Source organism: Toxorhynchites rutilus, chromosome 3, assembly GCF_029784135.1.
Source record: "Toxorhynchites rutilus septentrionalis strain SRP chromosome 3, ASM2978413v1, whole genome shotgun sequence".
NCBI lineage: Eukaryota > Metazoa > Arthropoda > Insecta > Diptera > Culicidae > Toxorhynchites > Toxorhynchites rutilus.
In genome coordinates, this window is record NC_073746.1 from 55221481 (window position 1) to 55240700 (window position 19220).

General features: G+C 38.8%; 1 long non-coding RNA gene across 1 annotated transcript in view; it reads left to right on the forward strand.

The window, feature by feature from the left end:
- The window catches only part of LOC129779472 (uncharacterized), a 146402-nt gene extending 134936 nt beyond the window's left edge, over window positions 1-11466 (forward strand). Inside the window, exon 3 of the long non-coding RNA XR_008743672.1 lies at window positions 10549-11466. This is a non-coding gene — a long non-coding RNA (uncharacterized LOC129779472). The remainder of the gene's footprint in view (window positions 1-10548) is intronic.
- The last annotated feature ends 7754 nt before the right edge of the window (window positions 11467-19220 follow it).

Sequence of the window (19220 nt, forward strand, 5' to 3'; positions counted from 1 at the left end):
AAACTGCAGACCCACAATAAGTTTTTATTTTAACATTGTGAGACTGTTAACTTTTCACCCGAAGAGGCAAAGTCTTGCCCATCGTGTCGTGATGGTAGGAGAGTTGTAGTAGTACAGAGCGTTGTGATTTTTTTCAAATTCGTTCTCTGACGAAGGAGTCTCACGGTACCTCCTAATGGTTCGTTAACCCTTCTGCACTCCCGTGCAATATCATAACACGTATACTCGCGCACGGTGTCACAGACAAGTTGAACTTCTCTGTAAAATTGCTATTGTACATTTTTAGGTTTTATTGATATTTATTTGAAGAAGAGGGTATAATTGAACGAAAAAAAAACTCCAGAAAATATGTTTTCTTCATCTTCATTCACTTTTAATAGTCATCTGATTCAGCCTCCTCTAAACAGAGTAATTTTTGATACGCCAACACAAATAACGAAATTTGCCTTTTTTTCCTGTTTTCAATTGAAAGCATGCAACTGAATATAAGTATGAAAGTATGAAGAGCTATGAAATAACATAAAAACGTATTTATCGATTTAGATTTCATTGGTGTAAGTATCAGAACATACCATAACTGCACACTCGAGACAAACATATTTTTCACATTTCATAGAGTTGACGCGTGTTTTTTGGGTCTTTCTTCGAAGAGAAGAATGTATAACGACTTTCTAGGTAGTTGCCAGATATAAAATGTTCTGGAATTTCAAGTTTTCATATTTCTAATATTTTTGTTAAAACATGGTTAACAAAAACTTGATTTGCTCATATATTATTAAAAAAACCCTAAACTGTTACTGAAAAAAATAACCATAAGTCACCGATTAGTTTATAGTTTACAGTTTACAATTCTTCCGCAAATGCAATTCTTTCACATGTGTGTATATGCAACGGGCACACGTGCTGGCCGATTCCTGCAACGGGCACACGTGCTGGCCGCCGAGTGACAAACAAACGGTCAACTAAATCTTTGCGAATTAAGTTTACTTGCGGTCCACTATCCAGTAAAACTCGGCAAGGTGTTGTGCGTTCACGATTAAAGGGTGTGTCACATCAAATTGCATCACGGAATAAACGCTGTAGAAATTCGCCCAGTAGACCGATCCTTTTGAAAATTTTAGACAGTAAAATAAAAACTATTAAACAACTTTTGGCATTTTCTTTTATTCATACTTCGAGCCCAAGCCCGTATGCTCGCACCTTCCTCTTTACCCCGTCCATAAGGTTCTGTACAACGTCAGGTTGTAGTTTTTTTTTTGAACAGAAATCCATTTTCTCTTGAAGTCCGCCTCCGATTTGACAACTTTTGGGTTCTTCCAGAGGGCCTTCTTCATAATCGCCCAATATTTCTCTATTGTGCGAAGCTCCGGCGCGTTGGGCGGGTTCATTTCCTTTGGCACGAAGGTGACCCCGTTGGCTTCGTACCACTTCAACACGTCCTTTGAATAGTGGCACGAAGCGAGATCCGGTCAGAAGATGGTCGGGCCCTCGTGCTGCTTCAATAGTGGTAGTAAGCGCTTCTGTAGGCACTCCTTAAGGTAAACCTGCCCGTTTACCGTGCCGGTCATCACGAAGGGGGCGCTCCGCTTTCCGCAAGAGCAGATCGCTTGCCACACCATGTACTTTTTGGCAAACTTGGATAGTTTCTGCTTGCGAATCTCCTCCGGAACGCTGAATTTGTCCTCTGCGGAGAAGAACAACAGGCCCGGCAGCTGACGAAAGTCCGCTTTGACGTAGGTTTCGTCGTCCATTACCAGGCAATGCGGCATCGTCAGCATATCGGTGTACAGCTTCCGGGCTCGCGTCTTCCCCACCATGTTTTGCCTTTCGTCGCGGTTTGGAGCCATCTGAACCTTGTAAGTACGCAGGCCCTCCCGCTGCATGGTCCGCTGGACGAATGAACTTGACAAATTCAGCTTATTGGCGACATCCCGGACAGAACTTCTCGGATCACGTCTAAACTGCTTAACTACGCGCTTGTGATCTTTTTCACTGACGGAGCATCCATTTTTGCCGTTCTTCACCTTCCGGTCGATGGTTAGGTTCTCGAAGTATCGTTTTAGTACTCTGCTGACCGTGGATTGGACGATTCCCAGCATCTTACCGATGTCCCGATGTGACAACTCCGGATTCTCGAAATGAGTGCACAGGATTAATTCACGACGCTCTTTTTCGTTCGACGACATTTTTCCAAATTTACGAAAAATTGACCGTGAAGCATGGTCAACGTGATCTATACACTCTTATCTGATTATAAGCGAAAGCTGAAGATATAACTCCTAAAAATTAAATTTCTACAGCGTTTTTTCCGTGATGCAATTTGATGTGACACACCCTTTATCCTTGATTTGTACTATAGCAGTCATGAGCATCACTGTTCTAGCAGCCCTGTGACAACTGCAGGAAACGACGGTATTGGTGATTGACTGGAATTCATGGGGTTCCTCTGGGATAACCGAATGGGAATGGTATTGTTCTTCCATCTGGTTCTCTGTATACGATGGCTTCTGGTGTAATAATGTGTGGTGCTTTCGCTGGCTTTCGAGAGCATGTCTTTCGGGATGAGCAGTCAAGTATGCGATGTCCTGGACGGAGACAGTTGAAGCAGATTTTCAAGTTTTTACCTTCTCATAACGCTGAGTCGGAGATAGCTTGTGTAATTCTGGACACTCGAAATGGCGATGAGTTTCTTCGCATAAAAGGCAGGATTCAGCTGTTATGTATAATTTCTGATTCGACTGCTTAGAACTCACGAACGGCTTGAATTGTGTCTCTTTCGGTGTAGCCTGATGTCGGTTTTGGAATCTTTCCAATATCTGACATTCGCTTCGAAGAAAAGCTACAGGGTCTTTCAGGGTCGGTAATGTGGCGCGCTGCTGGTAATCGGCTTCAAATCAAGCAATCCGTCGATATGTGTGTCGACGATCACTCTCGGATTTTCGTACTGGTCGATGAGCTGCTGCCATGTTTGCTGGGAGTTGTTGTCCACAATCATCTTTGCTGTAATCCAACCCGCTGCATCGTCTGTTAGAGCCTTGTCGAGATGGTGCAGTTTAACGGCATCGGAATCTCCACTGCGAGCGAAAATATCCTTAAACATCGTGCGGAACTTCGGCCAGTTCTCCACTCTGCCGTCGAAAGTTGGCACAGATGCTCTTATTGGTTGTTGAACAATCACAGTTTGATTTGAATCTCCTGTTCTGAAATTCATGGCAGGAAAGTATTTCGGTGAGTTGCTCCAACAAAGCGAATGTGTTCGTGTGAAGCGTGCCAAATTCATCTAATTTTTCTTCTTCCTCCTCGATGTCAGGTGAAACGGTCAATGCTTGTATTTCGTGATGAATGTCTGTGAACTCCGTATAATGGAGCTCCAGTTTCTTCGCGAACACTTTTAACAATGATGGGTTGATCTTCTGCGGCTCATCGTCGGCTTCTTCCCGATGACGGTTAATTAAATCCACTTTCTCCCGGATCTGCTGGCGCTGGTAGCATAAAGATACTCTGGGATCGTCTACTTCCTTCTACGTCGGTGTGGTGCCGTCTTTATGCGAAACTCGGTCGGCTTTCGGTGTGTGACGCGTTCTTGGTATTCTCAACTTTTTTCTTTTTTCACTCGGTACGCGATTCCCGAATTATTTTTCCCTAACAAACTTCCGTTCGCAACACTCTGACCGGATAACCAATTCGCATAAACACTCTGGTTCGATATCCGGTTCGAAGGACCATATGTTGGCACGTTCTTCAGCACCAAGGCAGTGGACCGTAAAGCGGAAAGAACGTTTAAACTGTGTGGAAATAAAACTCTTCTTCCGCCTTGAAGAAGGCAGGCAATGGTTTCCACAGCAGTCTACTAGCCAGATATCGATGGTGCGAAGGTTTGCTCGGAAGGCAAGAGTGCGGAATGGAAGTCAAAAAACACTGGTACTTTTCTCCTAGGTTTTATTTAACGATGTTGTGTGTATAACGCGTAAAAACTTAATGAACAAGCTCTTCTTCTTTCTTTCTTTGTTTTTAAGAGGCTTTAAACTTTGAAGTTCATTCGCCTCTAGAACAAGCTCTCGACCACCACCTCTTTTTATATGGTTGTGAACGGGTGACGTTAGCGATGATTATTGGTTCGTCGGTGCACGGTGATGTCGATGATGCATGTACCGCGCATGCGCTCAATGCGTGCAACGATGACGTCATTCCGGAGCGGTCGAGTCGAGTGCGAACAGAGGTTTTAGGGTGCAATAAATGTTTCTATGGTGGTTACATACCACTTCCCTCCTCTCTAATTAGAGGGCCGCCATACAAATGAAAAAAAAATCTGCATAACTCATGAACTAATCAATCAAATGGAAACAAATTTGACATATGGAGAATTTAGGGGGCTATAATTGTTTATATGGTGGTTTGACAATCCTTCTTCCTCTCTAAGGGGAAGCTACCATACAAAAGAAACACAAACTTCTACATAACCTATCAAGCAAATGAAGCCAAATTTGGGATGTGAGAAATGTTTCTATGATTATATGACATCCCTCTCTCCTCTGAAATGGAGAGGGAGCCCAGTAACCAACCAAACCAAACATGACAATTGAAAATTTTCGGAAAACTCTGAAGGAAAATGGGAAAATTAGGAAAATTCAAATTTGCATATGTTCTACAATTACATAGTGACAAACTTTGTTAGTCCATTTGATGTTTGCGCTAACGAAATTGATTTTTGTTCGAGAGTGGAAATGGATTCTAATGTGATAAAACGCGCTCCTATGTCTTCTTCTATCTAGGAGTGCTAGGAAATTTATAGTAAAAGGTAATTTTGAACGGTAATTTAGAAGATGAATCAATGAACGATTGGATCCTTGCACGTTCGCTTAGTAAGAATGTCCCCTTCGTACCAACTCATACGATACGCTAAACGATGACGAACGACGAATGACGAAGCTAGAGAGAATCACAAAGTCGTAGTGTTGATGTTTTCTGAGAAATTTACGAATTATTGATTTCTCAGACTCACAGACCTCTGCGCGAGTATCTTCTTGGATGGCGTTAACTTTCCCTGTGGAACTTATGCCGTCTCAACGTATGCATTAACTAGCGTCATTTATTAATACTTAGTTGAGATTTCTTAAGCCAAATAACACCCCTTGTATGTATTCTGTGGGGCAAGCTCTAGAATATGCGTGACCACAATGCAAGTCGAAGTAAATTTCTTTGGCGAAAAAATCCCCCGGCCAGAACCGGAATCGAACCCGAACACCAGCCTTTCCATCCCAAAAATAACCACACGGCCACGGGTACACAGAACGTAGTACAGGAGAAGGCGAGTATAGGAGTGATGAATAAAATCACACTCAGTTCTAGGTTTTTCAAACTTATGAAAATAGCACCTGGTTGCACTCACTCACGAACTTTCTGAACATTACAGCATAAAACTATTTTATCGTGTTCTTAAATAATGAACACTGAATGATAATAATCGAACAGATCCATTAATTGATTGTGTAAACATAGCGCATGATTACACCAACACAAGGGTAGTTTATGCGCTGCTGCTTCAACAATTCCGCGAGGTTCAAAAGTGTATAGAATCTTCTGGACACGGTGTAATTTTGGAAAAATTTTCAGTGAAAAATTTAATGCAATAAATTGTTTTTTTTAAGTTGCTTTTGCACTACTTTCATTCGGGGAAGACATGAATTCTGCATGCAAAATCGCAGCAGAGAAACTTGAAGCGAAAAAAAATTGTGATGTCTCTCTTCCATTCTCACCAAGTTTCGCTAACAACGATGAAGTTCGGTCTGCTCAAGAAACGTCCGGCAACTGTAGCGTTATTTAGGTGCGGGAAAACAGCGAATCAGATCTACAAGCCGCTCAAACCGCTTTCTATCAATGAACGATTCGTGTTCCGTACACTGTAACGGTACAAAGAAACAACTGATGTGGAAGATATACCCAGAGAGGGACATACGTGGTCAGTACGGCTGCATAATGTCGTCCATACCGTTCGTGAACGCGTTCCGCGCAATCCAACCTCATAACACTTACTTAGCGTGAGGATTTTCAGCTTGGTCCGTACAGGTGAAGTGTAAGCTATTTATCGACGCCCAAATGGAAACAAATACGAGTGGGACGATGCAAAAACTCCTAAAACGATTCAAATGAGTCTCAGCCATGGTATCGCTGTAGCTTCCGGCTCCTGATTTTCCACTGATCCAGACTACATGAATGTCGATAAACGGTAATCAAGTTCGTCACAGTTAAATTAGCCGCATTTGACATTTTTTCCAACTTCGTGTGCGAGAAGCTTGAATTTTCTCGTCGGGCAAGCAAAATATTCAAACGTAGATACAATTATTTAAACGTCATTTTTAGAACTGAAGGACAAACGTCAAAATCGGAATAGAGAGAAGAGAGTTCGATTCTAATGCCTCAAAATATCAAGTTCAATTTTACTGAGGCCAAAACGAATGCTATCGACCATTACCTGTTTTAACTTTTTACATTTTTGTCATGATACCGATATTTACGTCCACCAGGTATTCGAATCTTAAAGTAATACTTTTCCAGACTGGTAGAAATAGACACAAATAACAATCTTAGAAACAGATAAAAAAACGAAATATTTTGGCAAAATATGAAATATTTGGCCAGTTCTAGGCCAGAGCCTATAGCCTCCACAGACCTTTAAGTTCTCAACTAATATTAAGTTGGGGAAAAGTAAATCCATTATTTTAGCGTGAAATTCAAACATTATTCAATATGCTTCGAATTGTGCGATTTTGGTCAAATATGCACTGTTTAGTTGTGACATTTATTGCCTTTCTAATGGTAGCTACCTAATGCCTTTCTCATAGAAGCCTTGGTCCTTATCGGCCAAAAACTCTAGTAATCGTTTTCCATAATCTTCTCTTAACCCCAATTTCTTATCACTCAGGAAGTTTTGCAATGTGGGAAAAAGGTGGTAAACGCCTTGTGCCAGGTCCGGACTGTATGGTGGATGCATAAAAACTAAGCTCCCGGAGTTTCTGGCGAGACACTACAGATATGCACAAAACCCCTTCTGCTGTTCAAAACTGGCCGTTTTTGGTCAATCGCAAGCGATCTAGTTTTTGACAGTAGGGTTTTTAATTTAGCATATCGCACTAAAAAAATTAAAAAAAATAAAAACTTTTAAAAAAATCAATTACAATTGACTTCCAGTATTAACTCCCTGTAACTCACAACTGAATCAAACAAACAAAAAATAGCAAAAGATTTTTGTAATGTTAAACTTCACCTTCGAAACGAGCATAAACTTGAAATTCTATGATCGATATTACGGGAGATATCGATCATTACAGTCATTTACCAAGAAAATAATAGATTTATTTTCCTCCAACCTTATATGTGATCGTTGTGATGCAATGAAAACACTAAAGAAATCTATCGTAACGTTTAAACTCGCTTCACACCCTTTTTTGCACAGTTTTAAATCAAATATTTTCTCAAGGGTGCAATAAATGTTTCTATGGGGGTTAGACACTTTACCCCCCTCTCTTAGGGGGGGAGGAGGCTGTCGTACAAATGAAACACAAATTTCTGCATTACTCGCGAATTAATCAAGCAAATGAAACCAAATTAGGCATATTGAGGTTTTAGGATGCAATATATGTTTTTACGGTGTTTAGACACTCCTCCTCTCTCTCTGAGGGTGGGGTTGCCATACAAATGAAACACAAAGTTCTGCATAACTCGAGAATTAATCAAGCAAATGAAATCAAATTTGGCATGCAGTGGTTTAAGGGTGCAATGAATGTTTTTACGGTGGTTAGACACTCCATCCCCCTCTTTAAGGGGGAGCTGCCATACAAAATTAAACGGGGTCGATTAGAAGATCAATCAATGAACAGCTCTGCGATTGGACCCATGAACTTGCTCATAGTAAAAAAAACGTGAATGTTTGAAGGTTTTGATAACAAACAAATTTTGATAACAAAAACAAATTTTGGGAGGGACGAAGTTTGCCGGGTCAGCTAGTTAAATATGAAATTTACTGTAGCGATATAACTCATTTCATAGCTCATGTCAGTATTATGAGTATTGTCTCTCACTTTTGGAGATTCATCATCACTCCATGTGGTCCATCAGTAATTTGCGTCTCATTTGAAAAAGGGGACAGAATTTTTCGGAACGTTATTTAAAAAAGTATATACTAGGGTGCCCATGATTGTATGGGAAACAATCAAGCCTAGGGTGTTCTTTACAGGTGGTGAACATTTTTAATGTGGAAATTTTCTTGAAATTCGAGATGACAACTTTCATTGGTACCCTAACATATTACATACGTTAGGTTTAGGAAAACTCTATAGAAATAGAAAATGGAGCTGGAAATTGAGCATAATAAAATGGTACTGTAAAATACGTAGAACGTGGTACAGTCCATTCGACTACTAATATTTTGATGGCTTTGAAAATATCGATTTGTGTACCGGAAAAACGCTATTTGCTGGAAGTTTTATTGTTTATTTTTATCCAAAGAGAGATATTACCTGAAAGGCCAAGGTTGTGGCTTCCGGTGAAGCATATTTTGAATAAAGTATCAATTATGTTTCGAAAGACAAACTTTCAAAAAAATTACCATCAAAAAATTGTTAGAAATCGTTATAGAAAGATATAGTGATCCATTAAATTCAGGAAAAAAAAATCTTTTCAATGCCCTCCTTGGACAATTTGCATTAGGTGGCTCCTGAAAGAGAAAAAAAAAGTACCCCTCCATGCATCTGGTTAATGTTAATCGGAATTTTCCAACGGTTTTCGTCTCGACATATCACATGTTTACTGGCAATCACACACAGGACCAATAAATGTACAATGTGTTCTCACGATTCTCTCCTGCCAACTTCAACACTCTCCTATTTTCCTCGTGGGAACGTTCAATTTTCTCCCCGATCTCACAAAGGAAAATAAGGACACACAGACATTTCCATGCCACGCCAGATCATGGAATATATCATCCCGTCAGTAGCATACTTATACTCACCCGAAATAGCCTTTCCTGTGAGAGCACACTGTCCCGTTGGAGTGAATCGGTCCTGATTTTTCGCAACTATGAGCGCTTTTCCGAAAGGTCTCGGCGCGCAGACGCCCATCATGGAATGTTTCTCACACTCTCAATTGTGCGGATACAGACACGCACACCGTTAGCATTTGACACTCTCTCTGCCTTTCTGTCTCTCACATACGCTCCCAAGTTTCAACATCAACGGTTGCTCCTTGTTGGGCTCCCGAGTTTTTCGCCAGGAGGTCGCGCGTTGTTGCAAAGAGCCACTTTTTCACAGAACCGGGAGAGCGCTTCGCTGCGATGGAAAGGGTTTTTTCTCCAGGCGGCCAGCGGCGACGACAGTCGGGAAAACGGACTTCCTTGGACGATAAGGAAAACTAGGCGATAATTGATTCGCTCCAGGAGCAGCAGCAGTAGCAGCAGGGAGGATCGATTGTGTTACAATGGAGCCCTCGGTAAGAATTACTTTGTAGTTCACAACAGAATTCTTCTGCCAACTCTCCGATGGAAAGCAGATTTTCTAGTTCTTGAGATGGAAAAATGGACTATCAGCATCGTGCAAAAATCTGACGACTCGAACTGCTGTGTCTGTGTGGCTCTCGGTCCGCATATCTCCGAGTGGTTCTCATGCGTTTGCATGTGACGATGAACATCAGTCGTGTGAAAATTTTCGGCAGCCTTTCTGACCCTGTCCACGGATTGTCAGCCGAATAAAGGATGTGCTCAGACCGTGGTGCGTGGAAATGTCTACAGTTTGAAGCTTCGGAGTGCCCCGAAAATGTGTGAAAATCGTCAAGTTCGATGTTGAATCTCGAGTATGTTTAGGTGTAGCCTAGCGTTTGAACGCGGAAATAAATCGAATCTGTATTTTGTGATCAGAAAGTTTTCCTTGCAAATCGTGGTATGAATCTTCTATGGAACTTTTCGTTACTTTGTATCGATAATATTGTCAAAAACGGATCAATATTAGTGTGGAAAAATAGTTTGTGAGAGACAGTGCAGACAGTTCGTTCAATCGTGCACAGGAAAAAACTATAAAATATGAATTTCTTTGTTCTGGCCGTCCGATGGCATTTATTCCAATTATTGTGCAGGATCAGTTCTGTTGTCATTAGTGAGCATGTGCAGTAGAGTGTCTAGTGGCAATGAAGAAGCAAAATTTTGACAACTCGACACCAACACATCGTTACGGTAGCGAGACTATCATTGCTCGTTTTCGTTCCTGTGCCACGCTTTTTCTCGATTTCCCTGAAGCCACCAGACAATAGAATAACGACGGTTCAGATGTGTCTGTCCTATTTTTTCGCCCCCCATCCGATCTCAAGAACCAACTACGATAGCGACCAACATTTGCTGCACCCCAACGCACACTTCAAAATTTGCATTCAAATAGCAATGCATATGGAGTAGATCAGCTGTTGTTTGAATTTTCACCATCTCCCGTTTGCATCTCAATTATATTATCTAACTAAACGCAAACGCACAACTCTAATTATATCAATGTATCTCCTTCTTTGCAGCCTCCATCATCGTTTGTGTCTCGGTGGACCCATCGATCAACTATGGATTATTAGGTTATTTCTGAGCATTTGTCATTTTGGTAAGATCAACCCATTATATGCATATGTGTAGTCATCTCTCCTTTTCCCATCCACTCAAATTGATCCGTTGGAAAGACAAACAAATCCTGATCCTTCCCCACAATCTGGCAGCAATTACACCCAACTATCACGCGTTAAACCAGTGTTATGGCAGTTCTCATTTGCGGGAACCCGTAGATCCGAACTTGTGCTGCCAATTCACATGTTACAAGAACGGATGTATGGGATTCTGCCGATGTATGGCAAAGCATCGATCCGTACTGAGCTGAGTCCAGTTGAGCATCTTCCCTTCGGTGTTTGTCTGTGAACTATCAATCCTCCATTCCGACCGATTTCCCCCCAAATGCCATCGTAGCTGTGCACGAGAAAAAAAAATCAAACAAAATTTCTGGATTCCAAATGAACCAATAAAAATCCCACACATAGTGACATAGTGAATGTGTATGTATGTGTGTGTGGACTGTATACACATGGTGACGGTGAAAAGCGATGCACCTCTGGATCAAGTGTAAAGTGTATAGGGAAGCACCAGAGCAATACGAAAATTCACAATATGTCGGAACCAAACTAACCTTATAATATTGGACGCAAATTGAATTGGTGCCAAGTCTCCGCGGTACAAACAAAAACAAAAACTAGTCGTAGTGATTCTAGAGAATTACCTCCCCCTTCCCGTTTACTTTCCCGTTCGCTGTCTTCCAAAAATACACACATACACTATCGATATAATTTTCTTTTTAGACTAAGCAAAATCATGACCGCAAAAAGTCGAAATAAAAAATTAAAAATAATTGGCTGTTTTACTTACTGCAGTTTCGTTTCACGTCCTGATGCAAAAACCACAAAACAAAACAAAAAGAAATAAATGAAACAAATTGAACTCATTTCCTTGCTTTCTTTTGATTTTCTCAAAAATCCTGGCGATGGATCTCATTCATCCGAGCAATTGGCGTGACACATTGGAAGTAGCCATTGGTTTCTCTGTATTGTTTCGTTCTTGTTCGCTAAACTGTTTCTGTTCGTTTCTAAGATTATGTGTTTTGGTAGAACGATAGAAGTGATGCTTTCGACGAAGATTGTGCGAGAAAAACCGAACGTAAGGGGCTCAACATGGTGACACATTTAACCATTATTAACTTGAGTTTGTCTCTCATTAGCTTTAATTGTTATGGGCGCGACCATTGGTGAGGTAGATAAGAACATCTATCATCAAGCATTAAAGAAAAATCGAATAGTGAATCGACGAAGTTGGTAGATGATCGACCATTCTCTTTAAGGCAGTATTCTAGTCTAGAAATTTGAAAAAAAAAAAAACAAAATATTTTTTCTTCATATTTCTGATGTTTGGGCGATCAAGAATATACCCTAAAAAGGTCATTTTAGTGATCTAGTAAGACTATTTATTTTTTCAAACTGGCGTACACAATATTTCAAGTTCAACTGAACCGATTTATGTAGAGTTTATATGCATACAATTTGTATGCATCTCTCCACCGCATGAATCAATGAAAAAAATATAATTTTTCAATTTTACTATTTTTTAAAAATAGGAAACGTAAAACACACGTTTAAAACAGCATTTTCCAAACGACCACCATTTTTTCAAAAAACATGTTATTGAGCTGTCCGAGGTTCAGGCGATAGCGGCATCTTTACTGATTCAGAATCTGTTCGGTTTATATGTTTCAGACAACTAGAATGGCTAAAATCTTGTACGCCATGGCTCACCTTTTTTTTTCGTTTAATTTGTGTTTTATTGTTAAATGATAGACAAACAAATAATAATGTAATGGATAGTAAAAATATGTTTTGTTTATTTTTTTCGGAGCTCGAAAAAACGGCCGAAATTTGAGCCTCTACACTACAATACTTTCTTAATCGCCGGTTATCAAAACTAGTTCGATCAATGGAACGTGACAATAAAAACAACATCCAGCAGCATTTTTGAAGGAACCTGACGACTTTTTGAAATTCCCAAATCTGTACAAAAAATTATCAGCTCTAAATGTACATAGAAACATAGAAATGAAATTCATGGTTTATTTCAAATAAATTCCAATGCTAATAACAAAATCGAGTTCATTTCACAGTGCTGACAAAAAACTTGAAAAAGGTGATAACCCATTTTTTCAATTAATTCATCTAGTAATTCATCTTTATAACCCATTTTTTCACATCGCTTTTGCGCAGAATTTACTAGTTTTTACTACACGACAAAACTCTGCGTCTTCCCATTAGTTCATAACTGCATTCGGTTTATGGCAAATAGCTATCGAAATCTTCTGTTTAGGAAGATTTCAAGATTGCACGCTTTCGAGTTTGTCGATAAATGATCGAAAATCGGTCAACCGTTTCAAAAGTTCGCTCAACAAATATGCAAATTTACAAAAATGAGAATATTTGGTAAAAAAGCAGAGTAAAACAACGACTTTCGAATTTTCGCGAGTTACGAGTGTTCAATATCCGATATTCGATATTTATGACTATATTTATAAACTGAATGGGTTTCCTGATAGATTTATATGGACAAATATCGAAGGGGACGTGTTTTGAGTTTAAGACATTTTTAATATTAAATAAAATTTTAAGTAAAATTTTTTAACGCTGTACTTAAAATTATATTTCTCCTAAATAGTTCATTAATTTTCAAAAAAAAAATCCGTGCGTCATATTCTATTCAGACATCTGGAGTTCGAGTTATGATTTTTTTTTGTAAAATGGTCAATGATTCTGGATATGCTCTTATAGAAAATCATTCGCTCTGATAATGAAAATTGGATTTTAGGTAGCTGCGACCAAATGTACACAGTTAAAAAAACGGAGAGGATCGGGATAGCGACCGGCTGATTTGGGGTGGAACATCTTTTCGACAATATAGAGTGAATATCGTGATTGAAGCGCTGGTATAAGGCATGATCATTCATTGTTGATAAAACTCAAAACCTCCAGGGGTGAAGAATTGCCACCCTCCGCGCATTAGCATTGGTTTGCTGAGTCCAATTAGTTTTCGATTTACTCAATTTGCAGATTTTATTTCGGTGTGCTCTTGATTTTCTACGATTATGAAGTTTTCTGTCTGTCGTTTATCATCTGGATCGCGATTGAATTTCTCTTATCTTTATTAGTTTTTGTTATAAACAATTGACTTTCCCTTACAAGTTTTCGCCGGCCTTTTCAAGGCTGGTCTGCAATGGCTCTTCTCAGGACGAATGAACTGAATAGTTTGAAGCTTCTTAAAAACAAAGAACTGAACTTAAAAGCTTCGCTTATGTGTGTACAGAGAACGATACATGACAACTTCGATATTTCCTTATTTTTGTGTAATGTAGGTTTCGGTCTTTCACTCACGATTTACTAAAAGTTAGAAAAAGTAAGAGTATTTTAAGGGATATGCGAGAAACATGAAAATGAATTTATTTGCGATTTGATAGGATCATTAATCTGTGAATCAGAAGAATTGTTAATTTGTTCTTTCTTTGTCGATTTTTCGAGTCAATACGAGCAACTACATTTGCTTCAACAAAAACAAAGATAATGTTCGGATAGTCATGACACTTCAATTTTTACTGGTGTAACGTTTTAGTTAGTAGTTACATACTAATGATTTTCAGGAAGGAACATAATTATGAATCCGATGCTACTCGGAGCGATAAGATCCGTTAATAAACAACCAAGATCTAGCAACATGATGCCAGATGTGGGTGACACTTTTCTCGTTCATTTTGAATTTGATTTTTAAACGGAATTTGATAGAATGGGCTCTTAAATGTAAATATAGGTTATGAAGAATAATCAAAAAAATCAAAAACATAGAAATATAGTTTTTATACTATACTTTTAAACGGTTTTATTTAGCATTCTTCTTCTTCTTATATGGCACTAACGTTCCTAGAGGAACTACGCCGTCTCAACGTAGTATTACTTGCGTCATTTTCATTAGTACTTAGTTGAGATTTCTATGCCAAATAACACGCCTTGAATGCATTCTGAGTGGCAAGCTCTAGAATACGCGTGACCACAGTGCAAGTCAGAGGAAATTTCTTTGAAGAAAAATTTCCCCGACCAGAACGGGAATCGAACCCGAACCCCCGGCATGTTAGGTTTGACGCTAACCACTCGGCCACGGGAGCACACAATTTATTTAGCATTACCTACTGTAAATATGTTTATATGTTTATCTGCAGGGTTGTCTCACATCAATTGAAATTTAACCTCCTTCCTGTTGACCAATTGATCTGAAATTTGGAGCACGCCTTTATCTCTGCTGTCGTTATAAAACTGCGTATTCTATGATTTTCAAAATCCAAGATGGCGACCGCTACAAAATGGCGGACTACATATTTTATCAAACCCCATCAATATGGATATCAAATGAAAGGGCTTGACTTGTAGAACACAGTTATTTATGGAAAATGTAAATCCAAAATGACCGCCATCACAAAATGAGACATTTTTTTCAATTCATCAATATGGGTATCAAACAAAATGGCTTGACTAGTAGAACATACTTATTTGTGAAAAATCACATTTTAAATGTACTGTTGAAAAATCAACATCTTTATGACGTCTATAGTAAGTTCTTCTAACATTCTAACATATCGTCCAGGTCTTCTCTTGCGTATAGTTCCTCAATAATCAGACTCGATGATATAATACTCGAAACTTTTCTTCTAACGCTTCGCACTATTTCGTCGTTAATACTTCTCTCGCGTTCAGATTTACTATTACGTCGTCCGGTGAACATTTTAAGAATGAAAAAAACTCATGTTCGTCTAAAAAAATATATATAATAGACATATTGTTTTTTGGAATAAACTGGTACTTCTCCGCGTTGCGCAATTATTATTCTCATTCTCAGAAAAAAACTTGCAACTTGCTCTTCTTTTAGCTTTTTAACTACTAAGTGCAAAGAACAATGAAAACGAATCACGTGAATAAATCGGAGTTGCCAAATGTGATATAGTTTATGATGATTATTTTCCCACAAATGTGACATATGTTCTCAGTATGATATATTCACAGAATCTTCGCAATCAATTGAACAGAATATTCTACATTATTCAATAAAATTGTGCTTATTCATCGCCATCGAATATAGTATATAAATCAAGTACGTTCGGTTGAATTTCATTTTTTCTTATCATTTCCAACACTGTATAATTGACTGAAAACTTAAACAGAAAATCAGTCCTGAATCGAACCCGAATTCATTATTATCGTTGCCCGCTTATTTCTCTAGTGCACCGACAGTTGAATTTGGGCCCCGCAAGAAACTCGACCGAATCGCTCTGGGCGGCGAATGTGTTAAATCGTAATCAAATGGACAGGGAGGTCTGTTGCTATCAAACCCGTATTAACCCGATTTAAAGCTCGGATGAAATTCAAACGATGGAAATATATAAAACGGGCTTCAGTTTCTGAACTGTTCAGTTCAATTAAAAATCAGAACCCAATCGAGAACTTTGTGGTCTTACAAAGATGCAGCTAAAAAATAGTGAGCAAGTAAAGGAGAACTTAACCGAGCAGTTTCATCTGCGCGGAACGAAATGCACGTTTTCGGTTGTTTTCAACTGAATTAGAGCTGAGGAACACCCACGAGCTGTAAACTTATTGTAACCCATACAAAATTGATGTTAACACGTTAAGTGCCACGCGGTTTTATAGCGACTCTCCCATCAGGCCATACGCTGATATCGTTGTACCGTTTTTTCTCATATTATGAACAGTCTCAAATCCCGAACACTTCATTTCAAAATGAAAATTTTCTATACTTCAATGTTATAAATGATTGAATAATAAAGGGGTATAGGCTACATTTTAACATCATTCACAGGTATCGATACAGCCTTTAATTCATAATATTAAAAAAATGGCAAAAAAAATGACAGTCAAAACCAAAGATAAAATGTTAGCGTTAGCAAATTCCGATCAGCTGCTCCTCTGTTTGACCACAAAATCGTTGGAGTAGATCCTCTGTTAATGGTTTGCCAGCAATTTTCTATCGGTTGTAGTGGGAGACCTTTCGAAGGGTTGCAGAATTCGGTATAGCCGGCCGGCCTAGACTGACACTTCTGCATAAAATCGTCCATTTTAGCCATGTACTTGTTCACAGTTTGACCGGTTTGTAGAAGGGCCAATAAACGTAGATTTTAAGGAAAATCTGGTCCATTGTATTATTTTTTTTATGACCAACTGAAATTAGTCCATTTTGGTAATAATCTCGATAATAGATTGAATTTTCAATGGGTGTTATATGAATACATGAAGTTCATCTAATTTTTCTGCATCCTTCGGAATTTGCCAAGTAGCGCTCGATGGTTTCGACCAATTCGACGAGCAATCCCAGCTCCAACATTTCCTGGTGAAATGTTCCGTAAGCGGTTTTCCTATCAACTTTTTTTAAAAATTGAAAAAATGTTCGTTTCACTCAGCATTAGAGCACACCAAGTGCTCGCCGATCGACTCCTTCAACGTCTTGTGATCGTAAGGCACCACCGGCCATCAAAGCGTTAATTTGACCGCTTGATCGGTGGGGAGTATGATGAGCCCAATTCTTGCAAACTTCCCTTCTGAATGGACCAAAAACATCTTCCCCTCCTCTGCGGTTAACGTCGATTATTAAACTTCATGAAAATTGTGCTTCTCCTATTGTTCAATTCCTCCCAAAGTTATTTTATCATAGTGATCTAAACGCCATATAACACTCAAAAGTTTATCTAGATAACATTGATTAAACTACACTGAAGTCGCTTTTTACGCGGTTTTTTTTTATACGCGGTTTAATTTTACGCGGCTTTTTCTATGCGGTTTTTGGCATTTACGCGGTTTATTTTCACGCGTATTTCGGAATTTACGCGGTTTTTTTACGCGGATTCTAGAATTTACGCGGATTTCGAAATTTACGTGGTTTTTTTACACGGCACGTATCAACCGCGTAAAAATTCAATATGCTAATTTATGTGACATTTCACCAAATAAGTATGTATTGCATCTCTGGTTAGTAGCTGATAAATAAAAGAAGATACAGATATCATGATTATAGCCTGCAACAAAAATCAGTAAATTAATTGTTAGAATACAGGTTACATTTTGAACTAATAATTCGCTAGATTGTTACACGGATTTGGAAAGCTACCCGGTTTATTTTTACGCGGATTTTGGAATTTACGCGGTTTTCTTTCACGCGGTTTTTGTTTACGCGTAACATATCCCCCGCGTAAAAAGCGACTCCAGTGTATTCGGTATTCCAATCAGTGCTATGTAAAAGTAGATAATTAGTAGATCGTTCGCCATTCCAGTATCGATTATCAATTTTTTAGGAAAACGAAAAATGACTTTTGTTCCTAAATAGTTCTTAAAAAAATACACTTGCGTCAATTTGTTTTACCGTGGTTTCTTCATCCGATGCATCCCTCGGTTTTGACAGCTGGTTGTTTACATCTGACACCAACATAATTCTCGTAGCTGTTTAGTCAACTTTTCGTGCGAAGTGACGTGTTTTGCTGATGGAGCTTCCGGAAAATGGTTCGAAAACAAATCTCCACACAGGTCCGAAATTTGATTGTGCGTGACTCCCAGTGTAAGGAGTCTCAACGAAACTTTGATGGGAAGTATGAGATAAGCCGTGGTGCGATCCAACTGGTCATTCGGAAGCATCAGATGCTCGACAGTTTGGCCGATCACCCGGGATGAGGACAGAAACGTAAGACGGGTGCAAGAACGGACACGCTAATCATCCGGGATGTAAAGAAAAACCCACGAACGACCATTCGGGCGATTAACACTCCTATACTCGCGCATTGGTCAATCAGACCGAGAAATCAATAATTCATTCATTTCTCAGAAAATATCAACACTATGATTTTGCGATTCTCTCTAGCTTCGTTATTCGTCGTTCGTCATCGTTCAGCGTATTGCATATGTTGGTACAAATGGGACGTGTGTCACTTTTTTAACACTTTCGGTCTGACACACCGACGCGAGTATAGGAGTAATTTTTTTGGACAAGTGCCTTTTTTCATATTCTATTATTGAATATTATTGAATGAAATGTTTAAATTAATTTCAGTGGCGTGGAATATTTATTAAATATAATGCATAAGATCATTACCGGACGATTCTTATTTGATTTCAGTCCCTTTTGTAACTGGATTGAACGGATCCATATATTAACTATTCGTCGATATATTCGTCGCTAGATTCACGTTCAAAAGCTAAATATAAATGTTTGATATTATAGTATAGTTATTCGCCAAATATAATGGTCATACATATACACACTTGTGAAAGAATTTCACTTGCGGAAGAATTGTAAACAGTAAACTATAAACTAATCGGTAGCTTATGGTAATTTTCAACAGTTACAGTTTCGGGGATATTTTTTCAAAATGGACAATATTGACAAGAAAACAAGAAAAAGAAAAGGAAGTTCCTAGAAATCCTTTTATATCATCTTTTTATGCCCCACCTAAAAAAAAGGCATCAATTCTTAGTTTACCAAGAAAACAGAGACAAAGAATATTAGAAATATGCAAATTTTATATTCCAGAAACTTTATCTTCTGGTAATTACCTAGAAGGTCGTTATACATT